This window comes from Protopterus annectens, chromosome 11.part0 (assembly GCF_019279795.1).
Source record: "Protopterus annectens isolate FY-2018-M chromosome 11.part0, PAN1.0, whole genome shotgun sequence".
Lineage (NCBI taxonomy): Eukaryota > Metazoa > Chordata > Ceratodontiformes > Protopteridae > Protopterus > Protopterus annectens.
The window spans coordinates 627,559,043-627,585,945 of record NC_056745.1 but is presented as its reverse complement, the minus strand read 5'-3'; the positions used below and the strand labels follow the sequence as shown (position 1 = coordinate 627,585,945).

At 37.1% G+C, this 26,903-nt stretch overlaps 1 protein-coding gene across 2 annotated transcripts in view; it reads right to left on the bottom strand.

The window, feature by feature from the left end:
* The window catches only part of PRR5 (proline rich 5), a 1,930,091-nt gene that overhangs the window by 884,161 nt on the left and 1,019,027 nt on the right, over positions 1-26,903 (bottom strand). The window lies entirely within an intron of this gene.

The following is a 26,903-nucleotide window of genomic DNA, read 5'->3' as shown; positions in this document are numbered from 1 at the left end:
TTCTGTACTATTCAAGTCAGTGTATCTTACTTTCCATTTAACACTCCATTTTCTCCTATCAGCTCTTCCATGCTTTTCTCTGTTATATCCACTTATTTTTCACCCTGGCCATTTTTCCTCTTTTCAGTCACTTCATATCCCCTCAGTCTTCCCATCCCTTTTTTTAATAAAGTTCTTCATCATTCTGATGTCCTACTCTTTCCCACCCTGCTGTTCTCTCCCCTTACCCTTCACCTTTTGCTTTATACCCCCACCTCCTTGACTCATATTTCTTGACTTTGTGTTTTTCTGTTTTAATATTAAATCAGTTGAGCCCAGTCTCTTGCCTTGCTTCAGTAGAGAAGTTTTATAATAGCCAGCAACACTGTTATGTCAGACTTTGTGTTTTATACGTCAAATTTATTGTCATTGTAATAACATGTAACATAGGCAGTTTATTCTTCAAGGACAGCGGGCACTGAATTTGTAGATGAAATACTGAAATATAAAGTTGTTTGGTAGCAGCAACTTTTTCATTAGTTACAGATCTCTTTAATGTGTAATCAGTCAGGTAACTTTTATTTCTGCAGGGATTGTGCATATTGATTTATATTGACATAAAAGCAACTATATAAATTAGAAAAATATGAGGGGTAGAGTTTTAGGGAAATGGACTGCCAAAGGGTACGCAAGTCAAAAAAGGTTGGGAACTGCTGACCTATAGAAATGGTAGTCAGGTTACTGTGAATGAAAAGATTCTTGGGGTAATTACCTATATGGAAAAATGTCCTGTTTTAAAAAATGGAAATGTATAGAGCATCCAAGCCTAGTTTTGGGCACATGTGTTCAGACAGGATGGCATGCATTTGCCAAGATCAGGGAAAATAATTTTTGCAGCAGATATTTTGTAATGTTTGACAAACACTAGGCAGGATTTTTGCCAGGTCAAAAATTTAACAGTTCACTGATAGTAACATTTATCTCTGATGGTTGTTATTGCTAGGAGCATTAATAATAATGTCTTTTTACTGGAAAAATTTCTACGTTACCACAAGATTGATGTCGTTATTGCTTGTGAAACATGGTTAAAGAACAATGACTGGAAACTAGTTCCATCAGGGTATAAATGAGTTTACTGTAACAGACATTCTAACAAAAAATCAGGTGGAGGAGTTATGATAAGGATTAAAGATAGTTATGAGACCCGTGATTATAACATGTTCAGTGATAACACCAATACTATAGACTGTGTAACTGTGACAATAAAGACAACCCTGGAACATATAATAATTGTTGGAGTGTACAGACCACCAAAGTCAAGTGCAGATGACCTAGAGGAATTCATACATTTCTTGCATGAAACACAATAGGGAAGAATATTAGCTGAGGACTTAAATTTACCAGAAACAGGTTGGAATAATATTGATTCAATGACGTTGGCAAGGAAATTATTCACAACGTATATTCAGGAAAAATTGCTTCAGATTAAAAAAAAAAAACTACCAGGGGACAGAACATACTAGACATTGTTTGTGTTCCTAAAGAAATTACTGTTACTTCAAGTCAAGTTTTACCACCGTTGATGTACAGTGAACACGGGGTTATAAAGGTTAATTTGCTGCTAGATAATTCTGCCAAATTGAAATCTAAACCAATGCACAGAAGGTTAATTACAGATTATATGGAAGCAAAACAGTCATTATGTAAAACTAACTGGAATGAGGTGTTCAGTGGAAAAACTGCAGATGGAATGTGGAAAGTGAAAAATGTTCAACATCAGGATCTAGGCATACAACATCGGGGGATATATTTCCATAAGAACAAGATATCTGATTAAGGTGAGAAAAAATATATAAGAAATGGAAGAGAGGTAGAACTACAACTTTGAAAAATGAAATAAACAGGCTGAACAAACAGATTAAGCATAATGTGGGACAAGATCAAGAAAAATTTGAAGAAAATGTATATAAAGATATTGAGCATAACAGGAAACCTTTTTATAGATACATAAGATGTGGACGGAGTAAAGCCACACATATTGATAAACTGAGTGCAGATTCTAACATTTATTCTCACACACAACAGATTACAGATATATTTACAAAATCTTGTGTAAAACAGTTTGGCTCCACAAAAGGGGTGATAAGTTGTCCTAGTGACATCCAGGTAACTGCAGATACTGTGACAGTGACCTGAGACACTTCAGCAAGAACTTATGGTACCATTATATCTAATATTTGCTAGGTCATATAAATATGGGGAGATTCATCAAGATTGGAGACATGCAGTTATTAAACCTGTCTTTAAGGGAAAGGGGAGTAGGACAAACCCAGAGTCATATAGACCCTTAAGTCTACTTTCATGTTGTGGAAAAATAATGGAGAAGGTAATACTGGATAAGTTATTGTCAGAACTGGATAAAGTGGGACTTGAAACCATATATCAGTATGCATATATTGAAAATAGATCTATTACTACCTGTAACGTATTATAACAATATAATAACAACTATGAATGGAAAAGGTGTGCTGTGATGCAATTTATATAGATTTAACTTCAGAATTTGATAGAGTCATGCACAAAACACTGATCAATAAATTAATACAACTAGGTATTAATGTACCCTTGATAAGATGGATAACTGTATGGCTTACAAATAGGACATGGTATCATAAAGCAACTGGACAGGTGAAATCCTTGGTTATAGTCAGGGTGTCACAGAGGGTTCTGTCCTAGGCCCTTACTTGTTTAGATTGTATTTTTCAGGCCTAACTTTTTCACCTGAGGTGTTCTACTGTCTATATGCAGACAACCTTAAATTGAGTAAACTGATTACATGTGTTATAGATAAGGCATGTCTGCAAAAAAACTTGACTAAATTGACCATTTGGGCACAGGAGAGTAAAATTATGATAAATACATCAGAAACTAAGCATATGAGATTTGGGAGACATAAATTGAAAGGTGAATATTTAATACAGCAGACAGTGATTGAAACTGTAGACTCATTTAAGGACCTGGGAATATGGGTAGACAGCTATAAGATTTTCTAATAATATCACCCAACTGGTTAATGGTAGTTATAGAGCTATAGGTTGTATAAAAAGATTTCTAAAGACTAGGAAATCAGAAATGATGAAGTCATTGTTTGTTAGTAACATTAGACCAAAACTTGAGTATGGAATAACAATATGGAAACCCTATAAGAAAACAAGCATGAGTAAACTGGAAAGAGTACAGCGAAATATACAGAGAGCATCCATGGATGTGAAAAGTTCAGTTATTATGAAAGACTAAAGTATCTGAATTTGTACAGTGTCTCTTACAGATACCTAAGAGGAAATCTTATTCATGTATATAGGGCATTTGGAGACAACCACCTCTGGGAATGTTTGGTGTTATCAAAAAGTACTAGAGAATCATCAGACAACCTATGTAGAAGATTCAGGTCTATATCATATATTCGAAACTCCAAAATGTCGGACACCATATGTTCGAACTTGGAATTTCGAATATTGAAAACATCGAACACTCAGAATAGCAAATTTTTCCCATGGGAAAAAAATTGCTGTTCTGAGAAACATACACCCAACACAAGCACACCAAAATAAATAAACCACACACATACATTTAACAAAACCCAACCCCACACTAAACCACACATACATTACTAACTATCCACTTACCCTAACCCGCACCCTAACCCTAAAGTCCGTAACTATTGCACATATACCCTGCAAATCTATACACAAACAAACTAATTAATTCACACACATAGAATTAACAAAACACAACCCTACACTACACCATACATACATTACTAACAATCCACTTACCTTAACCCGCACCCTCACCCTAAGGTCCGTAACTCTCGCACCACAGTGGGGGGACGAAGCAGTCATGGTCACCCTATAAGGTTTAGGCCAAGGCATAGTCTAGAGGTACTCTTGAATGTATGCCCAGCTAGCTGCTGGTGTCAGCAAGTAAGGGAATGGAGCACAGGACTTACAAGAACAGTTTATCAGGCAGCAGCAGCATGATGAACCTGTCTCCCTGCTCCTCTCCCAGGTGCAGGGGGATTGCAAGGGCCAAGAGTTTTTTTTTGTTTTGTCTAGACAGATAGGACCCACCTGTTGAAAGTCTAAGCTGGGGTGTGGTCCAGGTGCTGGCACTAGATGAATGGGTTATGGAAAGAGCCAGGTGATATGAAGTCTGTGGTACATGGAAAAAAATATTATAAACACACAATGAGCATCTCATGATCATTACCAAATGCCAAGAGGACCAGCACAGAATAAAACAACTAAAGTCTAGTCATAATGACATCATTGAGTATGTTAATGCTTATATTCTCTGTACTTCAATGATTCCATAAACGAAAATGGAATGGATCCCTGAACCTAATTCATTTTAGAAGATAGTCTACTTGTGTAAAAAATATTCCTGATAATCTTGCCAAAAATATCAGGCTACAGCAGGGATGACATTATCAGCATTATTTAGGTCCAAAGAGTTTTCTATTGTTGTTGTTGAAGACTGGACTAAGCAAGATGTCCCTTGCAACAGAGGGAAAAATGCTGGCACACACAGAACTCTGAACTCTAACAAATGAGCCCACAACATCATATACACAGTAAACAATCTGGGAGACAAGAAATCAGTTCACAAATTTTAGGGTTCATCCAAAAGATAATAAATACGAGCCAATCATAATCTGGAACTTGAAGTTCTATCTACAGACAAAACAGCCTCCCAGATTTGACTAATGTATAGCCCATGATGTCCAAAGGAGAAGAAAATGCTGCTCATTTCTGTAGCACTACTTACAGATGGTATCGACGATGAAGCATTCTTCTTCTTCTTCTTCTTTTGGCTTTTCCCAGTTAGGGGTTGCCACAGAGGATCAACTGTGTGCTCATGATTGGCAGTGGAGTTTTACGGTGTCGAGTTGCCAGCCCTGCACCCAACCTTCCACAGAAGGCACATACACGCACGCACTCACGCCTATGGCCAATTTAGAGTGTCCAATCCACCTACCATATGTCTTTGGGATGTGGGACGAAACCCACGCAACCACAGGGAGGACATACAGACTCCGCACAGAAGGCACCCCAGCCAAGGATCGAAACAGAGAACCTCTTGCTGTGATGAGGCAAGGCTAACCGCTGCACCACTGTGGCTGCCAGTAGTATTATTGCAGGTCTGAAATGCTCTCTGTCTTTTGTGACAAGTTAAACTTGTTCCATTCTTTCTTCAGCTCTGATACATCAGCCTGCTGGAAGCTCACTTACTGGTTGTTTTCCTGCACATTTCACAATCACTGTTTTTTGCTGTTTATATCTTTAACATTCTTACCAGATGCAATGATCAGAAACAGTGCTACAGAGAAATACAAAAAAATTCTTGGATCTCTTCTGAACCCTGCATATTTCTACTTGCTTTGTTTTGTGTTCATTCTTCTTTACAACTGCTGTCCTTTCAGAGATCCTCTTCTCCTCAAAAAGGCATGAATACTTGATAGAAATTTCCCTCCGGTAGTACCCCATTTTAATGTTTGCTTTCCTCTAGAGGCTTCAATTTGTTTGGCATGAATCTGTTGTACAGCAGCACACTGTGAGTTATACTGTTCAGTGAATTGTTCTCAAATGGCTGCCCCCTTCCACAACTGAGAAACTCTTTCCTCTCCACAGACAACACCAAGTCTAGCAATGCCTTTTCTTGAGTAGGTTCTAGTACTATGTATCCGATACATGTTCCTTCCAGGGGTAGCAGTTTTAAATTCTGAGACTTGCAAGTATCAATGTTTGACAATGTGTCTGTAATATACTGCATACAAAATTGCCATGTCTTGGACTATTTCTTTTTCTCTGAAGTATGATGATCTTGAGGTTAAGTACTCGGGGTGTAGTCCCCAACATCTGGGGGCATCCTTACAAAAGCATGTTTAAAGGAGGTAAGCAGTTGTTAAAATTTGCTGTTCTCTAGTTCGCTGTTGTTTTTCATAACCCAGGACTCACATTTGCAGGTGTCTAATCTGCAATACAGAAACCCATACAGTGCAACTCGAGTTACCCTGCTCAGGTGGGGCTGCAGCTAAGGTAGTCCAATTAACATCTAACACAATAAGATTCCCTATCAAGAGCAGCTGTCCATTTGTTATGTGAAGGATGCACACTATAATTTTCTTTTTAGCTTCCTCATCACAAAGGGGTATTTTGTACAAAATGATTCTGAGGACTATGCTGACACTACCCTGTTCTGCCGTCATTTGCATGAAGCCTTTCATCTCTTTTGCTGGTCATTTCTGCTGATTTGAATCACTCCCCTTCTCTTTTATAAAAGACTACCCCTGTTCCTCCTCTCTTGTGTTTTTATCCTCTGTGACCAACCCCCAACACAGGAGTGCATTCAAGTATATATAGCCAAGTTATTGTTGCTTGTGTATCATGTTTATGTTACTCCCACAATATCAAGCCTTCCATCAAACAACTACATGAGCAGTTTTTTGACTAGACTAGAAGAAATGGTATGCATTACTTTCCACTGTTCTTTTGTCTTGTTCTCTGTTGTATAATCTATCATGAAACTATACATATGTTTTCTGCATTTAAATTAAACTATGCATACCTTTCTTAATATGGGCATGTATATTACTTGACTATTCTTATGTCCTGCAGACAGACCAGTATTTTTGAAGCTTAGCTGTCCATCCCCATTGACAGGCATTAAGCACTTTCTGGTGAAATATTTAAACATATCACTAAGAATCTTGGTTCTCCAGTCAGAAGTTAACCATCATTCCACTCTATATATACATCCTCCCAAGATGATCCCTTAACATTCACTGAAGTCAAAACTCTTAAACTTTACACCAGTTTTAAAGAAGATTACACTCCAACACCTTACTTCTCTAAAAGGTGTCATCTAACAACTAAATGTTTGCATTTCATCAAAGGAAAAGCAAATAAAAATAAAAATGATTGATTGTATCATATGAAAAGTGCTAAAATGCTGACCACAATTACTTACATTTTGTGTAATACATATATAAATCATGAAATACAAAGCAGTATGCTTATTTATGAAGAACATCTAATATAAAAATGTTGTTGTTGTTGTTGTGTCTTTCGGCTTTTCCCGGTTAGGGGTCGCCACAGTGGAACTCCGGTCAGCTAATGATTGGCAGTAGATTTTTACGTGCCGAGTTGCCAGCTCTGACGCACAACCTTCAACGAAGGTACACCCATTCATGCATGTCTCCACACAAAAGACGCTCTAGCTGAGAAGTGAACAGGATAACGTCTTACTGTGAGGCGACAACGCTACCGCAGCACCACCACCACAGTAGCATCTAATATAAAAATACGGTCTAATATTATGGTATAGAAGCACACAACTGGCTGAATACTGATGAATATATTGCACATTATACAGTTTGTGTGTGCCATGTGCAGTACTTACTGTATACACCTATTTATCAAGATATATACACTCTCGATACTATATTTATAGTTAAAACCCAAAATACAACAATGTACATAGCACAGTGGAAAAGGCGATGTCAGTACTGAAAATTAAACACTAATATACCCAAAGTATCACGTTGATTTACAATGTTATTCAGGGCTTATATCGCTACTTATTTTCACTTTGTGCTATCTTGTAAAATATTAGGTGACTTGAAAATGTTTGGCAGTTATATCACTATAGGAAAATATTGCCAAGGATGTTTTTTTTTCTGTAGCAGATATGACTTTTGAGCAATTTATCACAATTAAAATATGTAAATCTGCATATTGCTGAAAAACAGTATTCAAAACACTACTATAGAACAAAGCAGCCTTCAAGGATATTTAGTTATTCTTACTTTCAAAATATTCCATGTTGTTTGAGGGTATATTTTCTATAGGATTTGAGGAACTCAAGCCTGGCAACGGGGCATGATTTACTTTTTGTTCCTTCTCAGCTCTGTAGCAGCCAAAAGATTAAGACAACTAACTGTTCCCAGGCTGCTTGCTGTAGTACACGGTTTGATTCCCTTAGCCTCCATTTGCCTAATGAGTAAGTCATTTAACTTGACAATCCTCTTGGGTCACCCCCAAAAAGAGGCACTTGTATCCAGTGAGCTTACTCGGTTAACAAATAAAAATAAAAGAAAAAAATAAAGACTGTTGTATTAGTTATAGATTCTAAGTTTAGATTCATGGCTGAAATGGGTACTCATAAACCTAGAGGATAAGATAAAAACAATGACATGAAGAAACTCATAGAAAGACACGCAAGATACCATTTTCTAATTTAACATCGACAGGAAATGAGCAGGGCAGAAAAATCAAGACATATCTGACTGCTGAACAGGAAGAGCTTAGGCTATCATTTCTCCTGCATTAAAGGCTGCAACAATAACAGGTTCGCCAGGAACTGAAGTTATCCTAAAAGAGCTCAAAATGTTACATAAATTCAAAAACTGCAGTAGGATATTTTATTTCTGAACGATGTCTACAAGCAGAACAAATTCCCAAGGGTAAAAAACTCTCACAGTACCATATATCATGGTCAATCTTTTTAACCAATCAGTTGAAGTACAGGAGAATCCTTACTATAATAACCAAAACCTGTTAAGGGAAGCAAAAATGAGGGTACATAAACTTTTACTGAAAATAAAATCACCTCCCACAATTTTTGGATGTTGAAATTACTTTTGATAACATTTTCCTTGATGCATCTAAAGAAGAAAAGATGATCAGGCAATGTAAATACTAAGGGGCAAGTCAGATTATGACAACTGGAAAGCATACCTGATCAAAAATACAAAGCAGAGCAATGCAACAGAAGTGAGTGAGAAAACACAAGTAAACAATCAGGCAGCAACTTTTCAAGTTTTTTAGAATGGTCACCAGTATAATTTAGGGTGCTCAATCAAGTCTCAACTTTGTTATGAACCAGTCAGAAGTGACTAGAGTTTATTCACATCAACAGGAAATGAGCAGGGCAGAAAAATCAAGACATATCTGACTGCTGAACAGGAAGAGCTTAGGCTATCATTTCTCCTGCATTAAAGGCTGCAACAATAACAGGTTCGCCAGGAACTCTTGCTTATTTGTTTATTTGTATGTGTCTTTGTTTACCGGGAAGGTTTGACTGGGTAATACCCATTTTCAGCAGAGTCCAGGGAGAAAAGCTCCATTTGCTTACATTGCATTATGCTAAGTTCCAGTTAGACACAGAGTAGTTACATTTCTATTTACATTTATATACAAACAGGAGTTACATTTATACATTCTAAGATTTTACACAGGTGGAAATAAATAAAGAGAAATCCCACATGCAACTTAGTGAATTGTACAAGCAGCAATTATGTACAAAAATTGTTTTGTCATTTCAGTGAGAGGTTGAGAGTATTCTGTTTAAGGAGAGTATTTGGAGAGTATCATATGGTGAACACAAAGTCTCAACCTTGAGATAAGCATGTGCAGGACCAGGATTGGTTAAGATGTTGTTTAAGCAATGGTTTAAAATGACTGAGTTTGTTGCAGTTTTATTTGTGTGGCGATACTACTCCAGAGTTTATTAACATATTGGAAGTAGAGCGAGTTTCCTGCAACCTAATTTGACTTACTTGTAAGTAATACGAATTTGCTACTAAAGCTGAGGGCCCTTGCTGAACAGTAGGTCAGTAATAAGTTATGCAGTGCAGGGCATTTTTCTGGATGAAGAATTAGTTTGTGTGCTGAAGTCAGTTGTAAATATGTTAAGTAATTGTGTAGTTCAAGCTAATTTAATTGTTTTAAGCTATGACAAAGGTGGGTTCGGTGGCAAATTAAGCTAGTTTCTTGTAGCAGTAGCCAAGTTTCTTTGAGTATTATTTAAGTTTTTTAGGATAGGAGCGGCGTATAAGGGAGTCGGGAATAAGAAGGTGGTGGCTACAGTTTTTCTTGCAGTATCTGTAAGGAATCCATTGATTCTATAAAGGAATGGAAATCAAACCAAAAGTAGATAAAATTCAGGCTGCAACTGAATGCGACAAAAAAACCCCAAAAGAAAGCATATAAGGTGAAGGATCAGATGAGAAGGCAAGAACTGTGGAAAATGCATAAATATAGTTTCAAGTATAGAAAACGCTTCAAACAATCTCATGTTGATCAGAATTGAATGCAGGAATGGTTAAGAAGAGGCAAACTCAACCCAAAAGATGAAAGGCTAATATTGGCAGCACAAGATAGTGGACCACAAACATGTTGGTTTACAAAGTCCACTGAACGTGTGGGAGAAACAGACAAATGTAGGTTTTGTAAAACAGAATTGGAAACAGTTGCATACCTTGTTGCTGGTTGTGACATACTAATAGCAGAAGGACTGTATACTGAAAGGCATAATAATATGGCAAGACTGTTGCACTGGGGATTGTGCAAACATTATAATACTGAGGTAGCTGAAAAACACTGCAAACATGAGCCACAAAGCATCATAGAAAATGATGAATTGTATATCACATGTGATCATCCATTACCAACACTTCAAAAGACAGATGCGAGAAAACCAGGTATAGTTGTCCATGAAAAGAAGACAAAAGTAGCATTGATCATTGAATATGCTACACCCAGTGACTACAGTGTCTTACATACAGAGAGACACAAAGTCATAAAATATCAGGATTTGCAAGCAGAAACAAGAGCAATGTGGAAGAAAGGTACCCAGGCAGTTCCAATAGTAGTAGGAGTGACAAGTCTTATAAAAAAGAGTCTACAATCATACTTAGATATGTTACTGATACATGTAACTCGATACAAATTGCAGGAGTCATTACTGGGCACATTGGGGGTGTTGCTAAAATCACTTCTGGCTGACATCAAAGATTGAAACAATACTAATTTCATGAACTTTAATTGTACTTTGACTTAGGAATGGGGTCCATTCCCATCATGGTATTAGAAACCCAAAAGATCTGGAGAAATTAAAAAGAGAAGCCTAGTTTCTGGTGAGTAGATTTAATGGTGCACAGTATACTGCTCGTACTTGAGATTGCCATCTATTATAATGGCTAGAAGTTTACTGTGAGTTGCAGTTTCAATCACATTAACATTTGCTGACTTTATGGTAAAAAATTGCTTTTGATTTTACAAAATGATATAAGCAGTTCAATTTTAAAACTGTGAATTTGATGAAACACATTTTGTCTGACATGAAAATATTTGTTATAAGCAACAATCACAATTTTTTTCTCTCATCCTTGTGTTCGCAAATGTAAATATGTTGGCATCTTTATGTATGTTTATCAGGTATCAGAAGTTAAGACATTTGGTGCAAAATATTTACTTAATGCATGTTTTAATTGTGTGGTTAAGAAACCACCAGATAACTATATTTGTACACTGAATCCCACAATTAATGTGTTTTTTGCTTGAGGAAAAATGTGAAAAAGAAATTCATAGCCTTTTGATACACATTGTGAGAAACCATTTTACAACATGACTGACATAGTTTAAAATTAGATGTTTTATAAGTCAGGGCCCTTGTGGTCATAGAAACTGCCAAAATCACACATATCTGAAAAGAATAATTATCACACATTTTTTTTTAAATCATATAGAATAGTAGACATTGATCTCTTCAAGACCAGCTATATGATTTTTGCATTGTAACAAACCTTAGAATACCTACGTTTTCAGAATTTTGAAACTGCAGAGACAAACATGTGATCCTCCTTTTACACTGACAGTTATTGTTAAAGGGTCAAAAACAGAGCCATTAGCTATGGCTCTAGATTTTAAGTTAATTCCTGTGGCCTAGTTCATCCTCTCATATACCACAACATCCTTCCACTTTGCTGAAAAAAAAAAAGATGATTTTAAAGACAGTAGTGGGTTCATTACAACTGATGTATAGAGATTACTCTTAGTAATTCCAATGGAAGAAGGCACTCTTGTAGTCATAACTGTTTAAGAAATTAGGATACTTACCATACACATAGTCATCAGCTTTTTAGACTTAATACAAAACAACAGCGTTTTCATCATTTGTGATAATAGGTTTTACATATAGATGCCTGGTGTAGCTTTAGGGGCAGTAAAGGCTGATTGCAAGACAAGGTATTTAATGGGTTCTCCCGGTGCTATACACATTTCCTTTAAGTAAAATTATATTAATGATGGTTTTTTGCTTGGCAGGGAGACCAAAATTCCTTCAAATATATTTATATAACTGACAGAAGCAGTATTTTAAAGTAAAAAAAAATAAAATAAAATGATAGCTCTACAAATTTCAGATTAAATTTATTAAAACAATTAACTAAACACTTTCATACTTAGTCTTTTAGAACTTCATCAGGCTAGTAAAAAACAAATTCATGGCTTAAATACAAAGTTTCACTTGTACATGATATATGCATCTAATTACTTTAAAATAATAATGCTGGAATTACCAACTTGCAGGAAAATGACAAAATAAAAACAAATGCTTAAAAAATGATTTCAGAAAACTATGCAGTTTAATAAAACCAGTTTTCTACTTGATTATCTTAAACTCGGACGAACTAAGAACCAGAACATTAGAAAGAAACATTTTTTAAATTCTTTGGCAAAACATATTGATTCACACTTTGACTGATATTTTCTTTTTTTTTAGTCTTGAACAGGTTGTTAAGAACCCTGGTTGGGGGGGTGGGGGGAGCCTTGGGCAGATTTACTTTAAGCTTCAGAGTTACGATGGCAACTCAAGTTAAATGCCACTGCCCCCCCTGGTTTGAATAATCATGTATCTATTAGCAGTATTTTGAGATTAATGTCCTATGATGTGTGACAGATTTTGATATATTTTGTTATGAGTCGAAATGGTTATATGTGTTGTCCCTTCGTTAGGTTTCGTGGGACTTCAGCACCCTAATTCTTCAATAAGTAATCATGTTAAATAAGTGAAGTTTGATCATGTGTGTTGCCGGGAGGACTATTTAAAAGAGTTGATTGGGTAGTTTAACTGATTCTAATGAAGTCTGATTACAGATGAAAGCGTTTAATCTGATTACTTGCTTGGTTTTTATTTGTTGTATGCTCAGTGATTTTTATTGAATACATTTTTTATTATTCACTGTTGAGAGCCTCCGTTTCTTGCAGCTGGGTTTGAAGTTCAGTAATTTGTTGAGTACGTAGTTATCTTAAACTCAGCACTTACCCGGCCCATAATTGAGTACAACACCCCAGTCAGTATGTACCGTACTAAGCATTTACAGCAATTAGAGACACTTCAGAGGTTTCTAACAAAGAAGATCAAGGGCCTCCAGGATGTGCCTTATATGGACCGACAAGAATCCCTGTTACTATACTCTATATCATATAGACTTTTTAGGGGAGACTTATGCATGGCCTACAGAGCAACCTAAGACCCAAACCTAATGAACTAACTGCATATCCGTAAATCAAATGGGTCTAGGGCTACCCATTCCAGGGATTTAAATATGGCCTGCAACTTGAACAGGACATGCTGGAGGGACAGATGTGTCTCCCAGTGATTGCAAGGTCTTTGGAACAGGCTACCAATTTATGCAAAACAGAGCACCTCTATGACACTGTTCAAGAGGAACCTGGATGAGTGGATGGGGCACCATAAATTCTTACCATGGATAGCACCCACAAGCCTCCTAGACATAGGCAGTCATCACTAAATGTAATGTTGGGTATTGACTAGTACCTCTACAGTATTATATTGGGTTGAAACAGCTAGGCTTAAAAATGACCTCAGGGTCTATAGCCTAGTAATCTCCTATGATCCTATGAAACCTTTAATGAGAAGTTAAGGATTGGTCATTACACATTTGTTGAGCCCAGGGAGTTATCAGCTAATAAAATTTGCCATTCAAATTTCACCCTATCTACCAAAATAAAGTTCAAGATCACCTTATCTAGCAATTATTTTTCTAATATAAAAATATAATTAAAACCATTGTGTTGGCTTATATGTCTATAAAGGGCTTTACACTATTCCTGAAAGAAACTGCATGTATATATTCTACTGTTTTCAGTACTAATGTCCAAGCTGTAGTTGTTTTAAACTTTGTTGCTAGTGCTAACACACACTACCTTGAAACATGAATTTACAGAGAAGCTTTATGCAGTTACAACTGTATGCATTATAGTAGTGTACACCCCAAGATTTTGAAGCTAAACATGGTTAAAAGTCAATAAGCTTATCTATAGTGACAACAGGGAATGAATAGTTTGTATCAGATCCATCTTTTCTCAGACATATGTTTATTCCAAAAGGCTACAATGAGAAATTAGATATTGTTATTTTGGAAGTCAAAAAGGAAAGGGGAGGACAGTGCAGTCCAATAACAGAAGCTGAAGAGGTGAATTTAAAGACAGTAGATAATCTAGGACTTGATATAATCCATTGAATGGTAGTTCCATACAGGACTAATTACTGTGGAAAATTGAAAGTTTTTAAAAAGTAACAAATTGTGTTTTTAGCAGCAGAGAAAAGACTGTTTTGCATAGCAGAAAATATGGTAAATACAAGTATTTACTACAAGGCACTAACAAAGGTAGAAATACATGAATAAAAAAGAAGGGGTGCATTTTCCTGTGTGCTATGCAGAACATGCAGACAAGGCAGTGCCTATCTGTTATTTTATTTATTTATTTATTTTACATTTGTTGACTGGGCTAGTCTAACTGGATACATGTCCATTTTCAGAAGAGGCCTGGGGAGAAAAGCATACACACATATTATAATAAAGAATGTTGCAACAGTACAAGCTGTTGTTAATAAAAGTACAATATTCATAGTGAGCATAACACAAACAGTAAAGGTAATGTACAAAAAGTTGTTACTATATACATATATACATAGATTTAAATTGCAATGTCATGGTCTATATGGTTCATTAAGGATAAGTCAGTAGTTAGTACAGTAGAGTATAAGGTGAAGAGTATTCATAAGTATAAAGAAAGAGAGATAGTCAGGGTTAGGACAAGGGCATAACCAATGTCTACTAAGAAACAGTTTTAGTTTCTGTTTAAAAAGTGTTATTGAGGACAGAGATAGGAGTTCAGTGAGAAAAAGGTTCCAGTGCTTTCCAACAGTATTAGAGAACAGAGAGTCTCCTGCTGAGTTGTTGTATCTGCTAGTACTAATAAGTAGTTTATTTGAGGAGCGTAAATTTTTAAGATTGTTGTAAGGGGCAATGAGAGTAGAAAGCATTGGAATATTGGTGGGGTGATACAGGGTCTTATGGGCAATAGCAAGCTGGTGAAATAGAAGCTGATTTTGAAACTCTAGCCATTCTAGTTGCTTTAGATTAAGACAATGATGAGTTTTTAAAAGGAGAGCCAGTGGCAAATCTAGCAATATTATTATAGGAAATTGCCAGTTTGTTGAGGTTGTTTTTTGAAAGATTAGTGTATATAGGTGAAGCATAGAGTAGAGTGGAGATTAAGTAGGTTCTGGCTATAGTGGTCCTGGCTAATGGTGTAAGAAAGGGTTTGATCCTATAGAGGGACCCCAATTTCTTGTTGACAGTTTTTATTGCACTGTTTATATGAGTATCGAAGTTAAGGTTGCTATCTATTGTTATTCCTAAGAGTTTGGTAGTTGGGTCAGGAGATACGAGAGTGCCATTATTAGATATGAGTGTGAAATAAGCTGGGGTTGACTTTCAGGTTGGAGTGAAAAGTAAACGTTTAGTTTTTTTGGGGTTCAGGAGGAGGCAGCAGTTTAAAAAACATTGTTCTAATGTGTTAAATGCTTTTTGGTAAGGGACTGTAGTTCAGTAGAAGTGGCTGAACAAATTATAGTGGAGTCGTCTGCATATTGAATAAAGGTGGCTTGAGGAATTGCTGAGTGAAGGTCATTAATAAAAATGGAAAATAGTAGTGGGCCTAATATGGAGCCCTGAGGAACACCAAGGGAAATGGGGAGGTGTGTAGATATATTGTTATTCCATAGTACAGCCTGCTGTCTATTGTCTAAGTAAGATTTGAACCAGTTTATGGCTAGAGGTTTAAGTGAAAGGGATTTCAGTATATTTAAAAGGAGCTGGTGATTAACCATATTGAAAGATTTAGATAAATCTATAAAGACTGCAGAGGAGCGAATATTGTTGTTACGGTTTTTGTTGATGCAGTCTGTAAAGGATACCAGGGCAGTGGTAGTACTGTGGAATGGTCTAAATCCATGTTGACAGTTAGCAAGCAAGTTTATTTATTTTTATTTATTTTACATTTGTTGACCGGGCTGGTCTTGCTGGATATATATCCATTTTCAGTAGAGGCCCGGGGAGAAAAGCTCCACACAGATATACAAACGTATAAAAATATTGTTACATGGTAAATAAAGTATTAATAAACCAAATAAAACAGGTAGTTAATTATATTTCAGAGATCAAAACACTTAAAAAAGTAACAGTGAACATAATATTGCTTAAGAAAGCTAAAAACAGATATAATACAGTAAGTGTTATGTACAATAGTTCACATCAGGTTGAAGGATTTAAGCAATAAGTTGATTAGAGTTTAAATAGTGTCAGTCTTAATTACAAGACTAAGCATTTAAATGTTTGGAAGTTTGGTTAGAAGAGAAGAAAAACAGGGGTGAAGAGGGTTGTTAGTCAGGGTTACTACAAGGGCATAGCCAGTGCATTTGGAGGTGTTTTTTAAGTTTTTGTTTAAAGAGTGGCAGGGATGTAATTAGAGTTAGGTCATTGGGTAACAGGTTCCAGTTTTTTCCTACTGTGTTAGTAAACAGAGAGTCACCAGCTGTATTATTAGACTTTGTTAAGCTAGCAAGGAGTTTGCTAGAAGAACGTAGGGAGTTCAGATTATTATATGGGATTAAGAGTTTTGAGAGTATAGGGGTATTATTGGGTTGGTAAAATATCTTGTGAGCTATTGTGAGTTGGGGGATTATCAGATGGTTTTGGAATTCCAGACAGTCTCGTTGCCTAAGATTAGAACAGTGGTGGGTTCTGAAGGGATTGCCAGTAGCGAATCTGGCAATCTTATTGTAGGAAGTTGCTAATTTGTTGAGGTTAGTTTTCTTAAGGTTGGTAAATATAGGTGAGGCATACAAAAGGGTTGAGATTAGATGGGAGTGAGCGATCTTGGCTCTGGCTGTTGAGGTTAAAAAAGGTTTTATTCTATATAAGGAGCCTATTTTTCTGTTGACTATTTTAATGGTGTTGTTTATATGGTGATCAAATGAGAGATTATTGTCAATGGTTATTCCTAAAAGTTTGGTGGTAGAGTCAAGGAAAATGACAGTGCCATTATTTGAAGAGATTGAGAAGTCTAAGGGGGTGGACCTAGTAGTGGGTGTGAAGAGAAGGAGTTTTTTTTTTGGCATTAAGAAGGAGGCAACGTTTGGTAAACCATGTTTCTACAGTGTTGAAAACATTTTGAGTAAGAGAATATAGTTCAGATGGAGAGGTTGCTGAACATATGAGTGTGGAGTCGTCTGCATATTGAATACAGGTGGCTTGAGGAATTGCTACATGGAGATCATTAATAAATAATGAGAAAAGAGGTGGCCCAAGAATGGAGCCCTGAGGGACCCCGATGGTGAAAGGTAAAAAGGATGAAATTTGATTTTCCCAGAGCTGCCTGTTGCCTATTGCTGAGGTATGATCTAAACCATTTAACGGCCAGAGAATCAAAGGAAAGAGATTCAAGAATATTGATTAGGAGGGTATGGTTAACCATGTCGAAAGCTTTAGAGAGGTCGATGAAGAGTGCAGATGAGAGGATGTTTTTGTTACGGTTTCTATTGATGGTATCTGTAAAGGATAGAAGGGCAGTAGTGGTACTATGTGATGGCCTAAAGCCATGTTGACAGTTTGCTATTAAGTTATGTAGAGAGAGATGATGTAAAAGTTGTTGGTGAATGCATTTTTCCATAATTTTTGCTAAGGGTGATAAGAGAGCAATTGGCCGATAGTTAGAGTAATCATTAGAGTTCTCACCTTTATGTAAGGGGATAATGTGGGAGATTTTCCAAATATCTGGGATGGTTCCTTCTTGGATTGTCCTATTTATAAGGATAGATATAGGGTAGGCGATTACTTTGGCTGCTTTTTGGAGATATTAGGAAGTTGGTCAGCAGATGGAGTACACGGCTTAAGTTTATGATAAATTTATAGATGAGAGAAGTAGAGATGGGTTGTAGTTTGAATTTAGAGGAAGAGTGTGGTAAGTTGATGGGAAGGCTGGAGTTTTCAGAAATAAGTTGACTAGCTAGAGATTGTATAGTCTCAGTGAAGAAAGAGTTAAAGGTATTGGCAGTTTGATGGGGAGTATTTGGATCTGCATCAAGTGGGGTGGGTGTTCGGGAGTTACCTGGGGAAAGGAGCTTATTTATGCAAGACCAGAACTTTTGAGGATTATTTTGATGAGTCTGTTGAAGTTTACAGTAGTAGTTTTTTTTGTCTGTAAGTATTGCCTTTTTTGTACTATTTCTAAACTGCCTAAAATGGAGATGATCAGAGCTATTTCTGTGAGATCTCTATTTGGCCCAGACTTTGTTCCTAAGTGGAATTTGATTTCTAGTTTCATTCGAGAGCCATGGGGCTGTGTTGGACTTCATTCTGATGGAACGTTTAGGAGCATGCTTATCAAGAATAGATAAGAAAGTAGTGTTAAAATACTTTACAGCCTCTTCAAGTGGAAAGGATTTTAAAGGTTTCCAGTTGCATGCTCTGAGCTCAGTTTGAAATAATTTTGCGTTAAAGTGTTTGGTAGAGCGTGCTATCCTAAAGGTGGGGGGGTTTGGAAAGTCTTTCTTTTCACTTGTGATGTAGGTCAACGAATGATCACTTATATCATCTGGCAGGGTTCCTACTTTGTAGGTTTGTTTCAGTTTGTTAATGAGTATCCTGTCTAAGGTACTCTCTTTTTTATTAGGTTTGTTAATTCTTGTTGTAGATGCTATGGTTTGGGTAAAGCCATGGAGGTTGATATGAGAGGTAGGGTTGTCAACATTAACACTTTTCCAGTCAATGTTAAAGTCGCCTAGTATTATTGTTTCTTGGGGGTAAGTAGAAGATACCCAGCTAAGAAAAGCCTCTAGTGTAGTTATATTATTTCCGGGTGGTATGTAAATACAGATAATGTATAAAGATTTATTAGCGTTGATTTGGAGCTTAGTTATGAGGACTTCTGTGTTGCTATCCTAAGTTGGATTGGATGGTAGGGTAGAGATGTGAAGTCCATTTTTAAATAGAATTGCTACTCCACCACCTTTACGTTTTGTTCAGTCTAGTCTCACTATATTGTAGCCTTGGGGAATAATTTCATTGTCTTTAGTTTCTGGTTTCAACCAAGTCTCAGTGAGGCAGAGGATATCAAAGGAGTGAATATCTAGGAGGGCATGAAGGTGAGGTACTTTATTACTGATGCTTTGGATATTCAGATGCCCTATTAGGAGAGAGCTATTGAGTTTAGGGTGAGTTGTTTGGATTGTAGGATTGGTAGGGCCAGGGTTGGGCTGGATGTCACCATCTTTTAAGGAGGGATTATTTAATTTTGTTACTGAATTGTTTCTAAGGTAAGTTTGAATTTTCAATTTTTTTTCTCAGGGTAGGTTATGTTTAATGTGGGAGAGTCTGTGGTATTTAGGTAGAAGGTAACTGGGAGTGGAAGTTATGTTAGAATGTCTATTGAGGGATATGTGTGTGTAAATTGTAGTTTGTTTGCGGGAATGATTAAGCTGGAAATAGTGCAGTTTTTCAAAGGAGGTAAGAAGGTAGGCTGAGAAGAGGGTAGTTAAGAGTATAATTGTGAGTGTTAGCTTGGCTAGATTAGGGAGAGGCATCTTCGAGGAAATAATAAAATAAGAACTCGAGTGAAGGGATAAATTAGGGAACGAGATGTAGAGAAGAGGAAGATAAAAGGATACAAGAAGAGAAGAGAGGGGTCACTAAGATATACAAGTTAAGAGTAGGAGGATATGGTAGAGGTACCCTAAGGAGTGGCCTATTGTGAGTGCTTGTTATAAGGTAGGGGTGTGGCTAAAGTATGTGGGATGGGGTGAAGTATGGGATTGGTTGGAAGTGAGAGAAGGTGTGGTTAGGGAAGTATAAGTGTAGGACCCCTGGGGTGGGTGAGAATTGGGGGTGGGGTAGGGGAGCGGAGTGAGCCCATAGGATGAACGGAGCGGGTCACAGCTGAGAGAGGCTGAGAGGCAATCAGTTATGGAGAGAGACTGAGTTCTACAGATATAGGAAAGGTAAGAGACATATACTGTTACTAAGTAGCAGAGAAAAAAGTAAACAAAGGTATAGCTGTGCTGGGGGGATAGTTATGTAAAACAGTTTTAAAACAGAGAGAGAGATTTTTATAGAAGGTGCCAAAGGCGGGAAAGGAGGTTTGGATAAGGTGGTTAAGCAGTTGCTTAAGGATGCATTTTTCCATTATTTTTGCCAGTGGAGAGAGTAAAGCTATAGGATGATAGTTTGAAAAGTCATTGGAGTTATGTAGGGGAATAATGTGAGAGATTTTCCAGATAGTTGGGATAGTTCCTTCACTTATGGTTCTGCTTATCAGTATGGAAATGGGATAGGCTATGACTTTGGCTCCTTTTTGCAGGTATTCTGCTGGTAGTTGGTCAGCAGATGGGGTGGTAGGTTTTAGTTTTTGGAGAAGAGAGCAAATGAAGGAAGTAGAAACAGATTGTAACTGAAATGATGGAAGTGGGCTAGTAGTAGAAGTTGGCAGATTTGAGGTACCTGGAGATAGTTGACTAGCAAGAGTTTGGATGGCATCTGTGAAAAAAGAATTGATGGCGTTGGCAGTTTGTGTTGGATTCTCAAAGTTAGAGCCTTGTGGGTTAGGTGTGATGGATTGACCTGGGTGTAGTAGTTTGTTAATGCTAGTCCAAAACTTTTGTGGATTCTTTTGTTAAGTTTGTTGTAGTTGGGAGTAAAAGTTTTTTTTTATCTAAGAGGATAGCTTTTTTTTTGTAATATTTCTAAGTTGTCTAAAGTTTTGGTGGTCTGTAGTATTCTTAGTAGTACGCCATTTTGCCCAGGATTTGTTTCTAAGATGGATTTTTTTGCCTAGTAGCTATTGAGAGCCATGGGGCAGGTTTAGTCTTATTTCTAATAGAGCGTGATGGGGTGTGATGGTCAAGGATGGCTAAGAATGTGGAATTAAAGTATTCCACTGCTTCATCTAGTGGGAAGGATTTTAGTGGTGACCAGTTACACTGTTTAAGCTCTGTTTGGAATAGTTCAGGGTTAAAAAGTTTTTTGGTCCATATTGTCCTGAAGGTATTTGGGTAAGTTACGTTGGTTTTCTGTCTGATAATATAAGTTAGTGAGTGGTCACTTAGCTCATCAGGGAGGGTTCCTACTTTATATGTTTGAAGAGGAGAATTAGTAAGAATCCAGTCTAAGGTAGTTTCTTTGTTACTGGGTTTATTAATCCTGGTTGGGGAGGTAATAGTTTGTGAGAAGCCATATAGGTTAATATGGGTGGTAGGGTGTACTGTACTACAGGACTTCCAGTCGATACTAAAGTCTCCAAGGACTATAGTTTCTTGTGGGAGAGTAATAAAAAGCCAGTTAAGAATACTTTCAAGGGTATTAATGTTATTTCCAGGAGGTAGGTAGATACAAACGATGTACATGGATTTACATGTGTCGTCCTGAAATTTAGAAATGAGGATTTCAACATTATTGTATAAAGGTGGTCTAAGGTTTGCAGTGGTAACTTGTAACTCTGCTTTATAAAGGATTGCTACCCCCCTTCCCTTTTTGGTTGTGCAGTCTAATCTTAGGATATTGTAACCAGGTGGGGTGACTTCATTGTCATTAATTGTAGGTTTTAGCCATGTTTCAGATAAACATAGGATGTCAAATAGGTGGACATCTAGGAGGGCGTGGAGGTGGGCAATTTTGTTGTTAATGCTACATATGTTGAGATGTGCTATATAGAGTGAGTTAGAAGGTCTAGTAGGGGCTTGGGTACTAGCGTTGTTATAGTTGATTTGTTCAGTGGCAAGAGTATTGTTTGGGCTGGGGTTAAAATGTCCCCATCTAGCAGGGAGTGGAGGTATATTCTATTTATAGGGTTGTGAAACTTACAATAATAGTAAAGTGATTTCCTAATATTTAGATTGATATACTTGATGTGGGCCAGTCTATGATATTTGGCTTGTAAGTAGCAGGGTGTGGATGTGATGTTGATGTAGTTTTGGGAGATAGCTAGTAGTGGTGTGGAAGTGAATTTGGAGGGGAAGAGAAGGTTGGGGTATAATGGTTGTTCATAAGAGGTCAGTAGATAGGCAATAGTTAGAGGAGGTAAAGGTGAGGCAAAGAGTAATAGTTTTATTTGACTTGGGATGGGTAATATAGTCATTATCTTAGTTTAAGAAGTGGAACAAAAGGGGGTTAGGTTGTATCAACAGTTGAGAAGATGTAACAAGGAGGTAAGGTAATATAAACTGGTAAGGTGAAGTGACAAGAAGGGTTGGGAGTGCTAATAAGGTGTGCTGCTAGATTGGAGCAGACGTGATGGGGGTGTGATTTACAGGAATAAATGTACTAGCACTGGGGGCGGGTGGAAATTGGGGGCAGGGTATGGGAGCGGAGTGAGCCCGCAGGGCAAGCGGAGCAGGTAGAGACAAGTGAGTGAAACAGCCAAGAAGAACAATCAGTGGAATGCTGATTGTTAAAGGTAAGTTAATTTGAGGTAGGTGTAAAATGAATAAGAAGTAGAGTGGAAGAGTTCAAAGGAGGATAGTGGGTAATTACAGAAAAACAGGAGGTGTATGAAAGGACAATAGTAGCAAGGCATAGACAGCAGACAATAGAATAAGTATTTTCTGGGATAGTGGGATAGACAAAAGATAGAGACTGGAAAATGGTGCCACCTGGTGGACAGTCAAATATATTACAGCAGTAGTAATTTCTGGGGAAGGCTAATCTAGGGCTAAAAAGATGATCTGTTCAGCTAGGAGAGGTAGTGGTAAAGGAAGATAGGGGCTATACTTTGACTACAGGATACAGGGGGGTATGGCTGCTGGCTGACCAGGCTGAGAAGCTTATAATTACAAACAAGGAATAAGCATCCTACGAATTGGCTTTAAAGTCAGTATGAGGAAAACACATACTTTCTTCTTTCCTTCTTGGAAGAGCACAGGGGTACACTTATAGGGTGATGATACAGCTGGTAATTTGGGATGGGTCCTTAGTTGCCTGGTGGATTCTTAACTCCTAGTGGAGGGTAGGCAAGCTGGAGAGCTGAGAGCAGTTATAAAACAAGACAGCAAGCAGAGAGAAAGGAGAAACAAAAATCCTTATTAAGTTAGTTCACAGAAAAATGCCTAAGAAAATACTTTATCAGCCACAATTATACATTCATCCCACAAAGCTGGCTACAGTACAGGGAAAGATAACAACATACTGCATTTAAACAGTCATTCAACAATGTCAGAAACTGTGGGATAATTAACAACTAGTTTGGTCTGTATCTATCTGTGGTACCTTTATATAGTTAAAGCAAGCTAAATAACTCACTGAATACGACAGACCCAAATACAATTGCAGTTAAGGTAGATCTGTATCCAGTTTGGTACATTTAAATAGTAAATACACTGTAAAAAAATTCTTAAAATACAACAGGCTCTAGTATAATTCCTATTAGACAGTTTGTATATGTGTTAAAAACAGTCTTATCAGTTCAGTGTTTATCTGGCTAACAGCTAGTTGCGGTCATATTTCATGGTCCTGTCTTAAGTAAAGACGCCTGCTAATGCAATAATATAAATCACATAATCTTAATGAATGAAGGATGCGCTTATTAAAAATATCTAAAGCGTTGCAGAACACCTTGTTTTCTATGTCGTTTACCTGTCTAGAGGAGCTGAGTTAATTAGTATTACACACTATGCATTTGCAGTGACCTGGGTTATCTAAAAGCTGCTCCATGTGTATGGTTAAAGTTTATACATTGTTTGGTAGATGCGCATACTGTGCAGGCAATAAACAAAAATAAAGATTACTCCTATGACCGCTCATAATGCCAGGAGTGCAAGCAGTTGTAAATAGATTTTAATTATGGTTATGCTTATGTAGGCAATAAAAAAATATTGCTTACTTCTAAATCCCCATGTACTGTCGGAAGCGCATACAGATTTCAGTAAGTTCTGATTGTGTTTACGGCTATGAGGTTACAACGCCACTACTTAAGAGTGCCACTACTCTGAAACTGTTAGCCTCTCCCATGCCATTTATGTAAATTTTCACATACGGTTTATGTAGCCAGCCATGAAGTGTGCTACTCCTTTTATGCAAGGAAGACAATAAGGTGACTAGGGCAAAGAATAATTGAACACATGCATGCTATTTCCAATAGAAATGTATACAAGTCACTAAAGAGGCATTCCATCAAATGTAATGAATTCAGGAAATTATTCTCCGTGTTGGTAAGAGTTACTCATATTTAAAAAAGGGACATTTTAATGGGAAAAAAAAAAGACTGTCAACTAATCGTATGAGATAATTACCTCATAAACTTAAATGAACATGTTAGAATTCAACCTGTTTCAAAAAATGCAGGCAATAAGATAATTAAAGTTGCTGAATGGACCTGTTTTCACAATGAAGTTTCACAGCAGTTTTTACAAAAAAAAAAATGTTATACTTGTTACAGTAACTTATTTTATGGATATGGCACAGTTTAAGATGAATGTACCATTTATTACAACATTTTTTTTTTACTTAAGGACATCAGTGTGTTTAAAGTTTTGGGACTTGTACATTTTTTAGATAATGAGCAATTGTTATTACTTAAATCCCATGTTTTATCTTCTTACTTTGTGTGATACAGTCCAAGTGCAGGTAGAGACAAAACTTGTTAATAAGACTTCTTCATATGGCAATGGGCTATTGCTTCATTTTTGTTTTAATTTATAAAGCAGGATGCAATATCATATCAAAAGTTAGGTTATGAGAAAGAGAACCATTACCGATTCCTAAGATGTACCATTTATGGTTTTATGGGTACTCAGTCCAGATTATAAGTGTTTAGTAAGTACAGCTAATTTCCATATTTCAATAATAGTTAAAAAAGAACTGAATCAAAAAAATATGGTGGGAATTTATAAAAGAACTATGACATGTATGCAGCTGTGTACATGTCACAGTACCTTTTTGGTATTTAGCAAGTACTCTTACACCATGCTACATGGTTCTCCAACATGAAGACGTACAACACCATGAAAGTCTGGATCTTAGCTAAATGCTAAGGAAGCATTCCAGGGGGAGAACCACTTGATAATTAGCCAGGTGCTCTTTCACTGGAACCACTACCAGGAAGCCAGCTACACAGCCAAACAATTCAGTAAAGTGTTAAGTCATACAGATCAGCATGACCATCCCCACCACATCAATGCATGCTCAACCACTGAACACAAATGTGGTGGGGGGACCTCTAAATAGCAAGACTTATTTTAAAAGTGCCAAAAACTTACCAACAAAAAAATGGGGATTGAGTTGGGTGGATGGAACTGCCTGACACCAGAGAGAAAGGTGCAAAGTGCCATTCCTATACCAACATTACTACAGGAATCCGAGATGTGTGGCTACACTAGACACACCAGGGAATGCTTTAAGTGCTGTAATGGTATCAACGTTAAAATGGGGATCAGGATGTTGGGAGATATACCAGACCCCAAGGATTACTCTGTAAAGAGCCCTAAGGCACAAACAAGCACAGCAGCGATGGGGGTACTATCAGACCCACTCAGAGATGCCATAATGACACCAATGATAGTACAGGGATCTGGAGTGGAGGGAACCACTGGACACAAGTACAGCATATACTTCATAAGGGTTATTGGGAGGAACTAGATCACCAAGGATGACTTTTTAAAATGCACTGACAGTATAATGGGGATTGGAAGTGAGAGATACACTAGACACCACAGCCTAATACATAAGTGCCATAATGGCATTAAATTATTACAGGTGTAGCCAGATACCACAAGAGGGTAAGTACAGGGATTAAGGGTGTGTGTGTGTGTGTGTGTATGTGTGTGTGTGTGTGTGTGTGTGTGTGTGTGTGTGTGTGTGTGTGTGTGTGTGTGTGTGTGTGTGATTGTGTGTGTGTGTGTGTGTGTGTGTGTGTGTGTGTGTGTGTGTGTGTGTGTGTGTGTGTGTGTGTGTGTGTGTATGTAAGTGACTGGAGGGGGATTCCACTGCCTATAAGAGCAGCTGGTTACTACCACAATGTGCAGATCAGCCATGATCTGAATGTCAAGGTAGTAAATGCAGTTCTAGAAACATCCAAATTAGCTGATGAGGCCTCACTTCACCATGGCTAGCATATTCCTGAATCGCAAACAGGCACACCAGGTTCATGTTAGGAACTTTAATGAATTTCTGGATCTATGTTATCATGTAAAATTATATAAAACGGCAGATACACTTGTACCTGATAGTTCGCAGTGGGTTGCTATATTATTGAGTTTTGAAATTTTTCTTACCAAAAATTAATTTCAGGGAATGGTTTTGAATTAGTGTAAACATGCCTGGTCTACTTTAAGCACCTTTAAGGCCTTCAAAGAAATCAATGTGCATAGAAATCGTTGTTTATATTTTATACAAGCATTTACAACAGATGCAATATTGGCATTTATTTGTTGCAGTCTTCCTATTAATTTTCATATTTGTTGTATAAATTAAATAATAAGACAAAAACAACAACAACATGATGTACATTTTTTGTAATTTATTTACTTGTTTACTGTTTAAGTGAATATATCCTCCATGGATTCTTTTCAGCCACAACCACTATGACAAGGGTAGACATAACATACAACTATGGACGATTGAATGTCTTCCAGTCCACAAGCATGTTTTTGGAAGGAGAGAAAATGGTAGTACTCAAGGCAAATGCATACAAATAAAGAGAGGCTATGGAAACCTCGACAGAGAC